The 18,022-nt window shown below is 46.5% G+C and overlaps 4 non-coding genes and 3 pseudogenes across 4 annotated transcripts; all 7 read left to right on the top strand.

Moving 5' to 3' along the window:
* The first annotated feature begins 350 nt into the window (after nt 1–350).
* On the top strand, nt 351–469 carry LOC147082842 (5S ribosomal RNA). Its single transcript, XR_015075998.1, has one exon. It is a non-coding gene; the product is annotated as a 5S ribosomal RNA (ribosomal RNA).
* Nucleotides 470–2,884: 2,415 nt separating this feature from the next.
* Nucleotides 2,885–3,003, top strand: LOC147082843 (5S ribosomal RNA). The gene has a single exon (XR_015076100.1). It is a non-coding gene; the product is annotated as a 5S ribosomal RNA (ribosomal RNA).
* Nucleotides 3,004–5,432: 2,429 nt separating this feature from the next.
* Nucleotides 5,433–5,551, top strand: LOC147082844 (5S ribosomal RNA). The gene has a single exon (XR_015076118.1). It is a non-coding gene; the product is annotated as a 5S ribosomal RNA (ribosomal RNA).
* Nucleotides 5,552–7,980: 2,429 nt separating this feature from the next.
* Nucleotides 7,981–8,099, top strand: LOC147082845 (5S ribosomal RNA; annotated as a pseudogene).
* Nucleotides 8,100–10,528: 2,429 nt separating this feature from the next.
* Nucleotides 10,529–10,647, top strand: LOC147082846 (5S ribosomal RNA; annotated as a pseudogene).
* A 2,437-nt stretch (nt 10,648–13,084) lies between these two features.
* LOC147082847 (5S ribosomal RNA) lies at nt 13,085–13,203 on the top strand. The gene has a single exon (XR_015076173.1). It is a non-coding gene; the product is annotated as a 5S ribosomal RNA (ribosomal RNA).
* A 2,431-nt stretch (nt 13,204–15,634) lies between these two features.
* On the top strand, nt 15,635–15,754 carry LOC147082848 (5S ribosomal RNA; annotated as a pseudogene).
* The last annotated feature ends 2,268 nt before the right edge of the window (nt 15,755–18,022 follow it).

Consider the following 18,022-nt stretch of genomic DNA (forward strand, 5'->3'; position numbering starts at 1 on the left):
AAATGATGGTGAGAGCCTGTGCTATTTGGTGTCTTACTTCCCTTAAGAGTGTGGGATAGATTTGATGCGGGCCTGGGTATTTGTCCAGTTTGAAAGATGCTACAGCCCTTAAGACTTGGTGTTTGAGCATGTTTATTTGATGTAATATTTGAATAGAAGGCAATGAAGGGTTGGGCTTGTAGTTTGTTTGTGTGGGAGGCAGAGCAGCAAGAAGAGGTGGAGGGGGGGTGGGGGGTTGCGGGAGGAGTAAAATTTGTAAATGTAAATTGAGTGTTGAATACTTGTATGAATGCGTAGAAGAGAAAAAAATGGGCGACAGCTTTAAGTAAAGAGAAAGCCAGCCAGCATATGCCTACGGCCATACTAGTCTGAATGCGCCCGATCTCGTCTGATCTCGGAAGCTAAGCAGAGTCAGGCCTGGTTAGTACTTGGATGGGAGACCGCCTGGGAATACCAGGTGCAGTAGGCTTTTGCTGCCGCCACAGGCTGCTCAACGTTTTGCACACACACGCGCACACACTGCTCTTAATCAATCAACATCCTTTTTGCTGCTCTCTCTCTCTCTCTCTCGCTTTCCTTTGACCATTTCTTCGCTGCACATTCTCCTGCTGCTACACAAATGCAAGGGGCTCCAGACACAGGGCCGAAATAAGCAGAAGAAGAAAATAAGATAGCCAAAATACACACACTGGCGGAGGGCCACCAGGACACAGCAGCAGAGAGGAGAGACAAGGTGCATAGAAAACTCGGAGGGACAAACAGCAACAGAACAAAGAATAATGTAGAAAGAGCAGCAGTTAAATTCAGGAAAAAAGCAAAGCCAACTAGCATGCTGTTGAAATGCATGTGTGTTAATGCGAGGAGCGTTACAAATAAGATTGACGAGTTGCAGGCGCAAGTTGCCACATGGGGTTATGCAATAGTAGCCATAACGGAGACCTGGCTTCAAAATGGGCGGAATTGGAAACTAAACAATCCTGGCTACAATGTAATAACATTTGTAGAAGTCGTGTGGGCAGATGTCACATGATCAGGCAGAATCATAGAAATTTACAGCACAGAAGGAGGCCATTCGGCCCATCTTGTCCGTGCCAGCCGACAAAGAGCAATCCACCCAAATCCCACTTTACAGCACTTGGTCCGTAGCCTTGTAGGTTACGGCAGTTCAAGTGCATATCCAAGTACTTTTTAAACGTGATGAGGGTTTCTGCCTCTACCACCCTTTCAGGCAGTGCATTCCAGACCCCCACCATTCACTGGGTGAAAAAATGTCTCCTCAAATTCCCTGTAAACCTCCTACCAATTACTTGAAATCTATTATTGACCCTTCTGCTAAGGGAAATAGGTCCTTCCTATCCACTCTATCTCGGCCCCTCATAATTTTACACACCTCAATTAGGTCTCGCCTCAGCCTCCTGTGTTCCAAAGAAAACAACCCCAGCCTATCCAATCTTTCCTCATAACTAAAATTCCCCAGCCCAGGCAACATCCTCGGAAATCTCCTCTGCACCTTCTCTAGTGCAATCGCATCCTTCTTGTAATGTGGTGACCAGAACTGCACGCGGCACTCTAGCTGCGGCCTAACTAGTGTTTTATACAGTTGAAGCATAACCTCCCCGCTCTTATATTCTACGCCTCGGCTAATAAAGGCAAGTATCCCGTATGTCTGCTTAACCACTTTATCTACCTGTCCTGCTACCTTCAGGGATCTGTGGACATGCACTCCAAGGTCCCGCTGATCCTCTGCATTTCTCAGTGTCCTACCATTTATTGTGTATTCCAACTGAATTCCATTTGCCACTGTTCTGCCCACTAGACGAGTCCATTGATATCTTCCTGCAGTCTACAGCATTCTGTTTCATTATTAACCACACGGCCAATTTTTGTATCATCTGCAAACTTCTTAATCATACTTCCTACATTCAAATCCAAATCATTGATATATACCAGAAAAAGCAAAGGGCCCAGTACTGAGTCGGTGCAGGCTCGATGGGCCGAAATGGCCTCTATCTGCACTGTGGGGTTTCTGTGATTCTGTGAGCCCTGCGGAACCCCACTGGAAACAGCCTTCCGGTCACAAAAACACCCTTCGACCATTACCCTTTGTTTCCTGCCTCTGAGCCAATTTTGGATCCAACTTGCCACTTTGCCTTGGATCCCATGGGCTTTTACTTTCGTGACCAATCTGGCATGCGGGACCTTATCAAAAGCCTTGCTAAAATCCATATAGACTACATCAAAGGCACTACCCTCATCGACCCTCCTTGTTACCTCCTCGAAAAATTGAATTGCGTTAGTCAGACACGACCTTCCGTTAAGAAATCCATGCTGACTGTCCCTGATTAATCCGTGTCTTTCTAAATGAAGATTTCTCCTGTCCCTCAGAACTTTTTCCAATAATTTTCCCACCACCGAGGTTAGGCTGACTGGCCTGTAATTATGCGGTCTATCCCTCTCTCCCTTTTGAAAGAACGGTAGCACGTTAGCAGTCCTCCAGTGGTCGGGCACCACACCTGTAGCCAGAGAGGATTGTAAAATGATGGTGAGAGCCTGTGCTATTTGGTGTCTTACTTCTCTTAAGAGTGTGGGATAGATTTGATGCGGGCCTGGGTATTTGTCCAGTTTGAAAGATGCTACAGCCCTTAAGACTTGGTGTTTGAGCATGTTTATTTGATGTAATATTTGAATAGAAGGCAATGAAGGGTTGGGCTTGTAGTTTGTTTGTGTGGGAGGCAGAGCAGCAAGAAGAGGTGGAGGGGGGGTGGGGGGTTGCGGGAGGAGTAAAATTTGTAAATGTAAATTGAGTGTTGAATACTTGTATGAATGCGTAGAAGAGAAAAAAATGGGCGACAGCTTTAAGTAAAGAGAAAGCCAGCTAGCATATGCCTACGGCCATACTAGTCTGAATGTGCCCGATCTCGTCTGATCTCGGAAGCTAAGCAGAGTCAGGCCTGGTTAGTACTTGGATGGGAGACCGCCTGGGAATACCGGGTGCAGTAGGCTTTTGCTGCCGCCACAGGCTGCTCAACGTTTTGCACACACACGCGCACACACTGCTCTTAATCAATCAACATCCTTTTTGCTGCTCTCTCTCTCTCTCTCTCTGTCTCTCTCTCTCGCTTTCCTTTGACCATTTCTTCGCTGCACATTCTCCTGCTGCTACACAAATGCAAGGGGCTCCAGACACAGGGCCGAAATAAGCAGAAGAAGAAAATAAGATAGCCAAAATACACACACTGGCGGAGGGCCACCAGGACACAGCAGCAGAGAGGAGAGACAAGGTGCATAGAAAACTCGGAGGGACAAACAGCAACAGAACAAAGAAGAATGTAGAAAGAGCAGCAGTTAAATTCAGGAAAAAAGCAAAGCCAACTAGCATGCTGTTGAAATGCATGTGTGTTAATGCGAGGAGTGTTACAAATAAGATTGACGATTTGCAGGCGCAAGTTGCCACATGGGGTTATGCAATAGTAGCCATAACGGAGACCTGGCTTCAAAATGGGCGGAATTGGAAACTAAACAATCCTGGCTACAATGTAATAAAATTTGTAGAAGTCGTGTGGGCAGATGTCACATGATCAGGCAGAATCATAGAAATTTACAGCACAGAAGGAGGCCATTCGGCCCATCTTGTCCGTGCCAGCCGACAAAGAGCAATCCACCCAAATCCCACTTTACAGCACTTGGTCCGTAGCCTTGTAGGTTACGGCAGTTCAAGTGCATATCCAAGTACTTTTTAAACGTGATGAGGGTTTCTGCCTCTACCACCCTTTCAGGCAGTGCATTCCAGACCCCCACCATTCACTGGGTGAAAAAATGTCTCCTCAAATTCCCTGTAAACCTCCTACCAATTACTTGAAATCTATTATTGACCCTTCTGCTAAGGGAAATAGGTCCTTCCTATCCACTCTATCTCGGCCCCTCATAATTTTACACACCTCAATTAGGTCTCGCCTCAGCCTCCTGTGTTCCAAAGAAAACAACCCCAGCCTATCCAATCTTTCCTCATAACTAAAATTCCCCAGCCCAGGCAACATCCTCGGAAATCTCCTCTGCACCTTCTCTAGTGCAATCGCATCCTTCTTGTAATGTGGTGACCAGAACTGCACGCGGCACTCTAGCTGCGGCCTAACTAGTGTTTTATACAGTTGAAGCATAACCTCCCCGCTCTTATATTCTACGCCTCGGCTAATAAAGGCAAGTATCCCGTATGCCTGCTTAACCACTTTATCTACCTGTCCTGCTACCTTCAGGGATCTGTGGACATGCACTCCAAGGTCCCGCTGATCCTCTGCATTTCTCAGTGTCCTACCATTTATTGTGTATTCCAACTGAATTCCATTTGCCACTGTTCTGCCCACTAGACGAGTCCATTGATATCTTCCTGCAGTCTACAGCATTCTGTTTCATTATTAACCACACGGCCAATTTTTGTATCATCTGCAAACTTCTTAATCATACTTCCTACATTCAAATCCAAATCATTGATATATACCAGAAAAAGCAAAGGGCCCAGTACTGAGTCGGTGCAGGCTCGATGGGCCGAAATGGCCTCTATCTGCACTGTGGGGTTTCTGTGATTCTGTGAGCCCTGCGGAACCCCACTGGAAACAGCCTTCCGGTCACAAAAACACCCTTCGACCATTACCCTTTGTTTCCTGCCTCTGAGCCAATTTTGGATCCAACTTGCCACTTTGCCTTGGATCCCATGGGCTTTTACTTTCGTGACCAATCTGGCATGCGGGACCTTATCAAAAGCCTTGCTAAAATCCATATAGACTACATCAAAGGCACTACCCTCATCGACCCTCCTTGTTACCTCCTCGAAAAATTGAATTGCGTTAGTCAGACACGACCTTCCGTTAAGAAATCCATGCTGACTGTCCCTGATTAATCCGTGTCTTTCTAAATGAAGATTTCTCCTGTCCCTCAGAACTTTTTCCAATAATTTTCCCACCACCGAGGTTAGGCTGACTGGCCTGTAATTATGCGGTCTATCCCTCTCTCCCTTTTGAAAGAACGGTAGCACGTTAGCAGTCCTCCAGTGGTCGGGCACCACACCTGTAGCCAGAGAGGATTGTAAAATGATGGTGAGAGCCTGTGCTATTTGGTGTCTTACTTCTCTTAAGAGTGTGGGATAGATTTGATGCGGGCCTGGGTATTTGTCCAGTTTGAAAGATACTACAGCCCTTAAGACTTGGTGTTTGAGCATGTTTATTTGATGTAATATTTGAATAGAAGGCAATGAAGGGTTGGGCTTGTAGTTTGTTTGTGTGGGAGGCAGAGCAGCAAGAAGAGGTGGAGGGGGGGTGGGGGGTTGCGGGAGGAGTAAAATTTGTAAATGTAAATTGAGTGTTGAATACTTGTATGAATGCGTAGAAGAGAAAAAAATGGGCGACAGCTTTAAGTAAAGAGAAAGCCAGCTAGCATATGCCTACGGCCATACTAGTCTGAATGCGCCCGATCTCGTCTGATCTCGGAAGCTAAGCAGAGTCAGGCCTGGTTAGTACTTGGATGGGAGACTGCCTGGGAATACCGGGTGCAGTAGGCTTTTGCTGCCGCCACAGGCTGCTCAACGTTTTGCACGCACACGCGCACACACTGCTCTTAATCAATCAACATCCTTTTTGCTGCTCTCTCTCTCTCTCTCTCTGTCTCTCTCTCTCGCTTTCCTTTGACCATTTCTTCGCTGCACATTCTCCTGCTGCTACACAAATGCAAGGGGCTCCAGACACAGGGCCGAAATAAGCAGAAGAAGAAAATAAGATAGCCAAAATACACACACTGGCGGAGGGCCACCAGGACACAGCAGCAGAGAGGAGAGACAAGGTGCATAGAAAACTCGGAGGGACAAACAGCAACAGAACAAAGAAGAATGTAGAAAGAGCAGCAGTTAAATTCAGGAAAAAAGCAAAGCCAACTAGCATGCTGTTGAAATGCATGTGTGTTAATGCGAGGAGCGTTACAAATAAGATTGACGAGTTGCAGGCGCAAGTTGCCACATGGGGTTATGCAATAGTAGCTATAACGGAGACCTGGCTTCAAAATGGGCGGAATTGGAAACTAAACAATCCTGGCTACAATGTAATAACATTTGTAGAAGTCGTGTGGGCAGATGTCACATGATCAGGCAGAATCATAGAAATTTACAGCACAGAAGGAGGCCATTCGGCCCATCTTGTCCGTGCCAGCCGACAAAGAGCAATCCACCCAAATCCCACTTTACAGCACTTGGTCCGTAGCCTTGTAGGTTACGGCAGTTCAAGTGCATATCCAAGTACTTTTTAAACGTGATGAGGGTTTCTGCCTCTACCACCCTTTCAGGCAGTGCATTCCAGACCCCCACCATTCACTGGGTGAAAAAATGTCTCCTCAAATTCCCTGTAAACCTCCTACCAATTACTTGAAATCTATTATTGACCCTTCTGCTAAGGGAAATAGGTCCTTCCTATCCACTCTATCTCGGCCCCTCATAATTTTACACACCTCAATTAGGTCTCGCCTCAGCCTCCTGTGTTCCAAAGAAAACAACCCCAGCCTATCCAATCTTTCCTCATAACTAAAATTCCCCAGCCCAGGCAACATCCTCGGAAATCTCCTCTGCACCTTCTCTAGTGCAATCGCATCCTTCTTGTAATGTGGTGACCAGAACTGCACGCGGCACTCTAGCTGCGGCCTAACTAGTGTTTTATACAGTTGAAGCATAACCTCCCCGCTCTTATATTCTACGCCTCGGCTAATAAAGGCAAGTATCCCGTATGCCTGCTTAACCACTTTATCTACCTGTCCTGCTACCTTCAGGGATCTGTGGACATGCACTCCAAGGTCCCGCTGATCCTCTGCATTTCTCAGTGTCCTACCATTTATTGTGTATTCCAACTGAATTCCATTTGCCACTGTTCTGCCCACTAGACGAGTCCATTGATATCTTCCTGCAGTCTACAGCATTCTGTTTCATTATTAACCACACGGCCAATTTTTGTATCATCTGCAAACTTCTTAATCATACTTCCTACATTCAAATCCAAATCATTGATATATACCAGAAAAAGCAAAGGGCCCAGTACTGAGTCGGTGCAGGCTCGATGGGCCGAAATGGCCTCTATCTGCACTGTGGGGTTTCTGTGATTCTGTGAGCCCTGCGGAACCCCACTGGAAACAGCCTTCCGGTCACAAAAACACCCTTCGACCATTACCCTTTGTTTCCTGCCTCTGAGCCAATTTTGGATCCAACTTGCCACTTTGCCTTGGATCCCATGGGCTTTTACTTTCGTGACCAATCTGGCATGCGGGACCTTATCAAAAGCCTTGCTAAAATCCATATAGACTACATCAAAGGCACTACCCTCATCGACCCTCCTTGTTACCTCCTCGAAAAATTGAATTGCGTTAGTCAGACACGACCTTCCGTTAAGAAATCCATGCTGACTGTCCCTGATTAATCCGTGTCTTTCTAAATGAAGATTTCTCCTGTCCCTCAGAACTTTTTCCAATAATTTTCCCACCACCGAGGTTAGGCTGACTGGCCTGTAATTATGCGGTCTATCCCTCTCTCCCTTTTGAAAGAACGGTAGCACGTTAGCAGTCCTCCAGTGGTCGGGCACCACACCTGTAGCCAGAGAGGATTGTAAAATGATGGTGAGAGCCTGTGCTATTTGGTGTCTTACTTCTCTTAAGAGTGTGGGATAGATTTGATGCGGGCCTGGGTATTTGTCCAGTTTGAAAGATGCTACAGCCCTTAAGACTTGGTGTTTGAGCATGTTTATTTGATGTAATATTTGAATAGAAGGCAATGAAGGGTTGGGCTTGTAGTTTGTTTGTGTGGGAGGCAGAGCAGCAAGAAGAGGTGGAGGGGGGGTGGGGGGTTGCGGGAGGAGTAAAATTTGTAAATGTAAATTGAGTGTTGAATACTTGTATGAATGCGTAGAAGAGAAAAAAATGGGCGACAGCTTTAAGTAAAGAGAAAGCCAGCTAGCATATGCCTACGGCCATACTAGTCTGAATGTGCCCGATCTCGTCTGATCTCGGAAGCTAAGCAGAGTCAGGCCTGGTTAGTACTTGGATGGGAGACTGCCTGGGAATACCGGGTGCAGTAGGCTTTTGCTGCCGCCACAGGCTGCTCAACGTTTTGCACACACACGCGCACACACTGCTCTTAATCAATCAACATCCTTTTTGCTGCTCTCTCTCTCTCTCTCTCTGTCTCTCTCTCTCGCTTTCCTTTGACCATTTCTTCGCTGCACATTCTCCTGCTGCTACACAAATGCAAGGGGCTCCAGACACAGGGCCGAAATAAGCAGAAGAAGAAAATAAGATAGCCAAAATACACACACTGGCGGAGGGCCACCAGGACACAGCAGCAGAGAGGAGAGACAAGGTGCATAGAAAACTCGGAGGGACAAACAGCAACAGAACAAAGAAGAATGTAGAAAGAGCAGCAGTTAAATTCAGGAAAAAAGCAAAGCCAACTAGCATGCTGTTGAAATGCATGTGTGTTAATGCGAGGAGTGTTACAAATAAGATTGACGATTTGCAGGCGCAAGTTGCCACATGGGGTTATGCAATAGTAGCCATAACGGAGACCTGGCTTCAAAATGGGCGGAATTGGAAACTAAACAATCCTGGCTACAATGTAATAACATTTGTAGAAGTCGTGTGGGCAGATGTCACATGATCAGGCAGAATCATAGAAATTTACAGCACAGAAGGAGGCCATTCGGCCCATCTTGTCCGTGCCAGCCGACAAAGAGCAATCCACCCAAATCCCACTTTACAGCACTTGGTCCGTAGCCTTGTAGGTTACGGCAGTTCAAGTGCATATCCAAGTACTTTTTAAACGTGATGAGGGTTTCTGCCTCTACCACCCTTTCAGGCAGTGCATTCCAGACCCCCACCATTCACTGGGTGAAAAAATGTCTCCTCAAATTCCCTGTAAACCTCCTACCAATTACTTGAAATCTATTATTGACCCTTCTGCTAAGGGAAATAGGTCCTTCCTATCCACTCTATCTCGGCCCCTCATAATTTTACACACCTCAATTAGGTCTCGCCTCAGCCTCCTGTGTTCCAAAGAAAACAACCCCAGCCTATCCAATCTTTCCTCATAACTAAAATTCCCCAGCCCAGGCAACATCCTCGGAAATCTCCTCTGCACCTTCTCTAGTGCAATCGCATCCTTCTTGTAATGTGGTGACCAGAACTGCACGCGGCACTCTAGCTGCGGCCTAACTAGTGTTTTATACAGTTGAAGCATAACCTCCCCGCTCTTATATTCTACGCCTCGGCTAATAAAGGCAAGTATCCCGTATGCCTGCTTAACCACTTTATCTACCTGTCCTGCTACCTTCAGGGATCTGTGGACATGCACTCCAAGGTCCCGCTGATCCTCTGCATTTCTCAGTGTCCTACCATTTATTGTGTATTCCAACTGAATTCCATTTGCCACTGTTCTGCCCACTAGACGAGTCCATTGATATCTTCCTGCAGTCTACAGCATTCTGTTTCATTATTAACCACACGGCCAATTTTTGTATCATCTGCAAACTTCTTAATCATACTTCCTACATTCAAATCCAAATCATTGATATATACCAGAAAAAGCAAAGGGCCCAGTACTGAGTCGGTGCAGGCTCGATGGGCCGAAATGGCCTCTATCTGCACTGTGGGGTTTCTGTGATTCTGTGAGCCCTGCGGAACCCCACTGGAAACAGCCTTCCGGTCACAAAGACACCCTTCGACCATTACCCTTTGTTTCCTGTCTCTGAGCCAATTTTGGATCCAACTTGCCACTTTGCCTTGGATCCCATGGGCTTTTACTTTCGTGACCAATCTGGCATGCGGGACCTTATCAAAAGCCTTGCTAAAATCCATATAGACTACATCAAAGGCACTACCCTCATCGACCCTCCTTGTTACCTCCTCGAAAAATTGAATTGCGTTAGTCAGACACGACCTTCCGTTAAGAAATCCATGCTGACTGTCCCTGATTAATCCGTGTCTTTCTAAATGAAGATTTCTCCTGTCCCTCAGAACTTTTTCCAATAATTTTCCCACCACCGAGGTTAGGCTGACTGGCCTGTAATTATGCGGTCTATCCCTCTCTCCCTTTTGAAAGAGCGGTAGCACGTTAGCAGTCCTCCAGTGGTCGGGCACCACACCTGTAGCCAGAGAGGATTGTAAAATGATGGTGAGAGCCTGTGCTATTTGGTGTCTTACTTCTCTTAAGAGTGTGGGATAGATTTGATGCGGGCCTGGGTATTTGTCCAGTTTGAAAGATGCTACAGCCCTTAAGACTTGGTGTTTGAGCATGTTTATTTGATGTAATATTTGAATAGAAGGCAATGAAGGGTTGGGCTTGTAGTTTGTTTGTGTGGGAGGCAGAGCAGCAAGAAGAGGTGGAGGGGGGGTGGGGGGTTGCGGGAGGAGTAAAATTTGTAAATGTAAATTGAGTGTTGAATACTTGTATGAATGCGTAGAAGAGAAAAAAATGGGCGACAGCTTTAAGTAAAGAGAAAGCCAGCCAGCATATGCCTACGGCCGTGCTAGTCTGAATGCGCCCGATCTCGTCTGATCTCGGAAGCTAAGCAGAGTCAGGCCTGGTTAGTACTTGGATGGGAGACTGCCTGGGAATACCAGGTGCAGTAGGCTTTTGCTGCCGCCACAGGCTGCTCAACGTTTTGCACACACACGCGCACACACTGCTCTTAATCAATCAACATCCTTTTTGCTGCTCTCTCTCTCTCTCTCTCTCTCTCTCTGTCTCTCTCTCTCGCTTTCCTTTGACCATTTCTTCGCTGCACATTCTCCTGCTGCTACACAAATGCAAGGGGCTCCAGACACAGGGCCGAAATAAGCAGAAGAAGAAAATAAGATAGCCAAAATACACACACTGGCGGAGGGCCACCAGGACACAGCAGCAGAGAGGAGAGACAAGGTGCATAGAAAACTCGGAGGGACAAACAGCAACAGAACAAAGAAGAATGTAGAAAGAGCAGCAGTTAAATTCAGGAAAAAAGCAAAGCCAACTAGCATGCTGTTGAAATGCATGTGTGTTAATGCGAGGAGTGTTACAAATAAGATTGACGAGTTGCAGGCGCAAGTTGCCACATGGGGTTATGCAATAGTAGCCATAACGGAGACCTGGCTTCAAAATGGGCGGAATTGGAAACTAAACAATCCTGGCTACAATGTAATAACATTTGTAGAAGTCGTGTGGGCAGATGTCACATGATCAGGCAGAATCATAGAAATTTACAGCACAGAAGGAGGCCATTCGGCCCATCTTGTCCGTGCCAGCCGACAAAGAGCAATCCACCCAAATCCCACTTTACAGCACTTGGTCCGTAGCCTTGTAGGTTACGGCAGTTCAAGTGCATATCCAAGTACTTTTTAAACGTGATGAGGGTTTCTGCCTCTACCACCCTTTCAGGCAGTGCATTCCAGACCCCCACCATTCACTGGGTGAAAAAATGTCTCCTCAAATTCCCTGTAAACCTCCTACCAATTACTTGAAATCTATTATTGACCCTTCTGCTAAGGGAAATAGGTCCTTCCTATCCACTCTATCTCGGCCCCTCATAATTTTACACACCTCAATTAGGTCTCGCCTCAGCCTCCTGTGTTCCAAAGAAAACAACCCCAGCCTATCCAATCTTTCCTCATAACTAAAATTCCCCAGCCCAGGCAACATCCTCGGAAATCTCCTCTGCACCTTCTCTAGTGCAATCGCATCCTTCTTGTAATGTGGTGACCAGAACTGCACGCGGCACTCTAGCTGCGGCCTAACTAGTGTTTTATACAGTTGAAGCATAACCTCCCCGCTCTTATATTCTACGCCTCGGCTAATAAAGGCAAGTATCCCGTATGCCTGCTTAACCACTTTATCTACCTGTCCTGCTACCTTCAGGGATCTGTGGACATGCACTCCAAGGTCCCGCTGATCCTCTGCATTTCTCAGTGTCCTACCATTTATTGTGTATTCCAACTGAATTCCATTTGCCACTGTTCTGCCCACTAGACGAGTCCATTGATATCTTCCTGCAGTCTACAGCATTCTGTTTCATTATTAACCACACGGCCAATTTTTGTATCATCTGCAAACTTCTTAATCATACTTCCTACATTCAAATCCAAATCATTGATATATACCAGAAAAAGCAAAGGGCCCAGTACTGAGTCGGTGCAGGCTCGATGGGCCGAAATGGCCTCTATCTGCACTGTGGGGTTTCTGCGATTCTGTGAGCCCTGCGGAACCCCACTGGAAACAGCCTTCCGGTCACAAAAACACCCTTCGACCATTACCCTTTGTTTCCTGCCTCTGAGCCAATTTTGGATCCAACTTGCCACTTTGCCTTGGATCCCATGGGCTTTTACTTTCGTGACCAATCTGGCATGCGGGACCTTATCAAAAGCCTTGCTAAAATCCATATAGACTACATCAAAGGCACTACCCTCATCGACCCTCCTTGTTACCTCCTCGAAAAATTGAATTGCGTTAGTCAGACACGACCTTCCGTTAAGAAATCCATGCTGACTGTCCCTGATTAATCCGTGTCTTTCTAAATGAAGATTTCTCCTGTCCCTCAGAACTTTTTCCAATAATTTTCCCACCACCGAGGTTAGGCTGACTGGCCTGTAATTATGCGGTCTATCCCTCTCTCCCTTTTGAAAGAACGGTAGCACGTTAGCAGTCCTCCAGTGGTCGGGCACCACACCTGTAGCCAGAGAGGATTGTAAAATGATGGTGAGAGCCTGTGCTATTTGGTGTCTTACTTCTCTTAAGAGTGTGGGATAGATTTGATGCGGGCCTGGGTATTTGTCCAGTTTGAAAGATGCTACAGCCCTTAAGACTTGGTGTTTGAGCATGTTTATTTGATGTAATATTTGAATAGAAGGCAATGAAGGGTTGGGCTTGTAGTTTGTTTGTGTGGGAGGCAGAGCAGCAAGAAGAGGTGGAGGGGGGGTGGGGGGTTGCGGGAGGAGTAAAATTTGTAAATGTAAATTGAGTGTTGAATACTTGTATGAATGCGTAGAAGAGAAAAAAATGGGCGACAGCTTTAAGTAAAGAGAAAGCCAGCTAGCATATGCCTACGGCCATACTAGTCTGAATACGCCCGATCTCGTCTGATCTCGGAAGCTAAGCAGAGTCAGGCCTGGTTAGTACTTGGATGGGAGACTGCCTGGGAATACCGGGTGCAGTAGGCTTTTGCTGCCGCCACAGGCTGCTCAACGTTTTGCACACACACGCGCACACACTGCTCTTAATCAATCAACATCCTTTTTGCTGCTCTCTCTCTCTCTCTCTCTCTCTCTCTCTCTCTCGCTTTCCTTTGACCATTTCTTCGCTGCACATTCTCCTGCTGCTACACAAATGCAAGGGGCTCCAGACACAGGGCCGAAATAAGCAGAAGAAGAAAATAAGATAGCCAAAATACACACACTGGCGGAGGGCCACCAGGACACAGCAGCAGAGAGGAGAGACAAGGTGCATAGAAAACTCGGAGGGACAAACAGCAACAGAACAAAGAAGAATGTCGAAAGAGCAGCAGTTAAATTCAGGAAAAAAGCAAAGCCAACTAGCATGCTGTTGAAATGCATGTGTGTTAATGCGAGGAGTGTTACAAATAAGATTGACGAGTTGCAGGCGCAAGTTGCCACATGGGGTTATGCAATAGTAGCCATAACGGAGACCTGGCTTCAAAATGGGCGGAATTGGAAACTAAACAATCCTGGCTACAATGTAATAACATTTGTAGAAGTCGTGTGGGCAGATGTCACATGATCAGGCAGAATCATAGAAATTTACAGCACAGAAGGAGGCCATTCGGCCCATCTTGTCCGTGCCAGCCGACAAAGAGCAATCCACCCAAATCCCACTTTACAGCACTTGGTCCGTAGCCTTGTAGGTTACGGCAGTTCAAGTGCATATCCAAGTACTTTTTAAACGTGATGAGGGTTTCTGCCTCTACCACCCTTTCAGGCAGTGCATTCCAGACCCCCACCATTCACTGGGTGAAAAAATGTCTCCTCAAATTCCCTGTAAACCTCCTACCAATTACTTGAAATCTATTATTGACCCTTCTGCTAAGGGAAATAGGTCCTTCCTATCCACTCTATCTCGGCCCCTCATAATTTTACACACCTCAATTAGGTCTCGCCTCAGCCTCCTGTGTTCCAAAGAAAACAACCCCAGCCTATCCAATCTTTCCTCATAACTAAAATTCCCCAGCCCAGGCAACATCCTCGGAAATCTCCTCTGCACCTTCTCTAGTGCAATCGCATCCTTCTTGTAATGTGGTGACCAGAACTGCACGCGGCACTCTAGCTGCGGCCTAACTAGTGTTTTATACAGTTGAAGCATAACCTCCCCGCTCTTATATTCTACGCCTCGGCTAATAAAGGCAAGTATCCCGTATGCCTGCTTAACCACTTTATCTACCTGTCCTGCTACCTTCAGGGATCTGTGGACATGCACTCCAAGGTCCCGCTGATCCTCTGCATTTCTCAGTGTCCTACCATTTATTGTGTATTCCAACTGAATTCCATTTGCCACTGTTCTGCCCACTAGACGAGTCCATTGATATCTTCCTGCAGTCTACAGCATTCTGTTTCATTATTAACCACACGGCCAATTTTTGTATCATCTGCAAACTTCTTAATCATACTTCCTACATTCAAATCCAAATCATTGATATATACCAGAAAAAGCAAAGGGCCCAGTACTGAGTCGGTGCAGGCTCGATGGGCCGAAATGGCCTCTATCTGCACTGTGGGGTTTCTGCGATTCTGTGAGCCCTGCGGAACCCCACTGGAAACAGCCTTCCGGTCACAAAAACACCCTTCGACCATTACCCTTTGTTTCCTGCCTCTGAGCCAATTTTGGATCCAACTTGCCACTTTGCCTTGGATCCCATGGGCTTTTACTTTCGTGACCAATCTGGCATGCGGGACCTTATCAAAAGCCTTGCTAAAATCCATATAGACTACATCAAAGGCACTACCCTCATCGACCCTCCTTGTTACCTCCTCGAAAAATTGAATTGCGTTAGTCAGACACGACCTTCCGTTAAGAAATCCATGCTGACTGTCCCTGATTAATCCGTGTCTTTCTAAATGAAGATTTCTCCTGTCCCTCAGAACTTTTTCCAATAATTTTCCCACCACCGAGGTTAGGCTGACTGGCCTGTAATTATGCGGTCTATCCCTCTCTCCCTTTTGAAAGAACGGTAGCACGTTAGCAGTCCTCCAGTGGTCGGGCACCACACCTGTAGCCAGAGAGGATTGTAAAATGATGGTGAGAGCCTGTGCTATTTGGTGTCTTACTTCTCTTAAGAGTGTGGGATAGATTTGATGCGGGCCTGGGTATTTGTCCAGTTTGAAAGATGCTACAGCCCTTAAGACTTGGTGTTTGAGCATGTTTATTTGATGTAATATTTGAATAGAAGGCAATGAAGGGTTGGGCTTGTAGTTTGTTTGTGTGGGAGGCAGAGCAGCAAGAAGAGGTGGAGGGGGGGTGGGGGGTTGCGGGAGGAGTAAAATTTGTAAATGTAAATTGAGTGTTGAATACTTGTATGAATGCGTAGAAGAGAAAAAAATGGGCGACAGCTTTAAGTAAAGAGAAAGCCAGCTAGCATATGCCTACGGCCATACTAGTCTGAATACGCCTGATCTCGTCTGATCTCTGGAAGCTAAGCAGAGTCAGGCCTGGTTAGTACTTGGATGGGAGACTGCCTGGGAATACCGGGTGCAGTAGGCTTTTGCTGCCGCCACAGGCTGCTCAACGTTTTGCACACACACGCGCACACACTGCTCTTAATCAATCAACATCCTTTTTGCTGCTCTCTCTCTCTCTCTCTCTCTCTCTCTCTCTCTCGCTTTCCTTTGACCATTTCTTCGCTGCACATTCTCCTGCTGCTACACAAATGCAAGGGGCTCCAGACACAGGGCCGAAATAAGCAGAAGAAGAAAATAAGATAGCCAAAATACACACACTGGCGGAGGGCCACCAGGACACAGCAGCAGAGAGGAGAGACAAGGTGCATAGAAAACTCGGAGGGACAAACAGCAACAGAACAAAGAAGAATGTCGAAAGAGCAGCAGTTAAATTCAGGAAAAAAGCAAAGCCAACTAGCATGCTGTTGAAATGCATGTGTGTTAATGCGAGGAGTGTTACAAATAAGATTGACGAGTTGCAGGCGCAAGTTGCCACATGGGGTTATGCAATAGTAGCCATAACGGAGACCTGGCTTCAAAATGGGCGGAATTGGAAACTAAACAATCCTGGCTACAATGTAATAACATTTGTAGATGTCGTGTGGGCAGATGTCACATGATCAGGCAGAATCATAGAAATTTACAGCACAGAAGGAGGCCATTCGGCCCATCTTGTCCGTGCCAGCCGACAAAGAGCAATCCACCCAAATCCCACTTTACAGCACTTGGTCCGTAGCCTTGTAGGTTACGGCAGTTCAAGTGCATATCCAAGTACTTTTTAAACGTGATGAGGGTTTCTGCCTCTACCACCCTTTCAGGCAGTGCATTCCAGACCCCCACCATTCACTGGGTGAAAAAATGTCTCCTCAAATTCCCTGTAAACCTCCTACCAATTACTTGAAATCTATTATTGACCCTTCTGCTAAGGGAAATAGGTCCTTCCTATCCACTCTATCTCGGCCCCTCATAATTTTACACACCTCAATTAGGTCTCGCCTCAGCCTCCTATGTTCCAAAGAAAACAACCCCAGCCTATCCAATCTTTCCTCATAACTAAAATTCCCCAGCCCAGGCAACATCCTCGGAAATCTCCTCTGCACCTTCTCTAGTGCAATCGCATCCTTCTTGTAATGTGGTGACCAGAACTGCACGCGGCACTCTAGCTGCGGCCTAACTAGTGTTTTATACAGTTGAAGCATAACCTCCCCGCTCTTATATTCTACGCCTCGGCTAATAAAGGCAAGTATCCCGTATGCCTGCTTAACCACTTTATCTACCTGTCCTGCTACCTTCAGGGATCTGTGGACATGCACTCCAAGGTCCCGCTGATCCTCTGCATTTCTCAGTGTCCTACCATTTATTGTGTATTCCAACTGAATTCCATTTGCCACTGTTCTGCCCACTAGACGAGTCCATTGATATCTTCCTGCAGTCTACAGCATTCTGTTTCATTATTAACCACACGGCCAATTTTTGTATCATCTGCAAACTTCTTAATCATACTTCCTACATTCAAATCCAAATCATTGATATATACCAGAAAAAGCAAAGGGCCCAGTACTGAGTCGGTGCAGGCTCGATGGGACGAAATGGCCTCTATCTGCACTGTGGGGTTTCTGCGATTCTGTGAGCCCTGCGGAACCCCACTGGAAACAGCCTTCCGGTCACAAAAACACCCTTCGACCATTACCCTTTGTTTCCTGCCTCTGAGCCAATTTTGGATCCAACTTGCCACTTTGCCTTGGATCCCATGGGCTTTTACTTTCGTGACCAATCTGGCATGCGGGACCTTATCAAAAGCCTTGCTAAAATCCATATAGACTACATCAAAGGCACTACCCTCATCGACCCTCCTTGTTACCTCCTCGAAAAATTGAATTGCGTTAGTCAGACACGACCTTCCGTTAAGAAATCCATGCTGACTGTCCCTGATTAATCCGTGTCTTTCTAAATTAAGATTTCTCCTGTCCCTCAGAACTTTTTCCAATAATTTTCCCACCACCGAGGTTAGGCTGACTGGCCTGTAATTATGCGGTCTATCCCTCTCTCCCTTTTGAAAGAACGGTAGCACGTTAGCAGTCCTCCAGTGGTCGGGCACCACACCTGTAGCCAGAGAGGATTGTAAAATGATGGTGAGAGCCTGTGCTATTTGGTGTCTTACTTCTCTTAAGAGTGTGGGATAGATTTGATGCGGGCCTGGGTATTTGTCCAGTTTGAAAGATGCTACAGCCCTTAAGACTTGGTGTTTGAGCATGTTTATTTGATGTAATATTTGAATAGAAGGCAATGAAGGGTTGGGCTTGTAGTTTGT

The sequence above is a fragment of the Somniosus microcephalus genome, unplaced genomic scaffold, assembly GCF_052327205.1.
Source record: "Somniosus microcephalus isolate GS21.2 unplaced genomic scaffold, FLI_Smic_1.0 scaffold110, whole genome shotgun sequence".
NCBI classification, from domain to species: domain Eukaryota; kingdom Metazoa; phylum Chordata; class Chondrichthyes; order Squaliformes; family Somniosidae; genus Somniosus; species Somniosus microcephalus.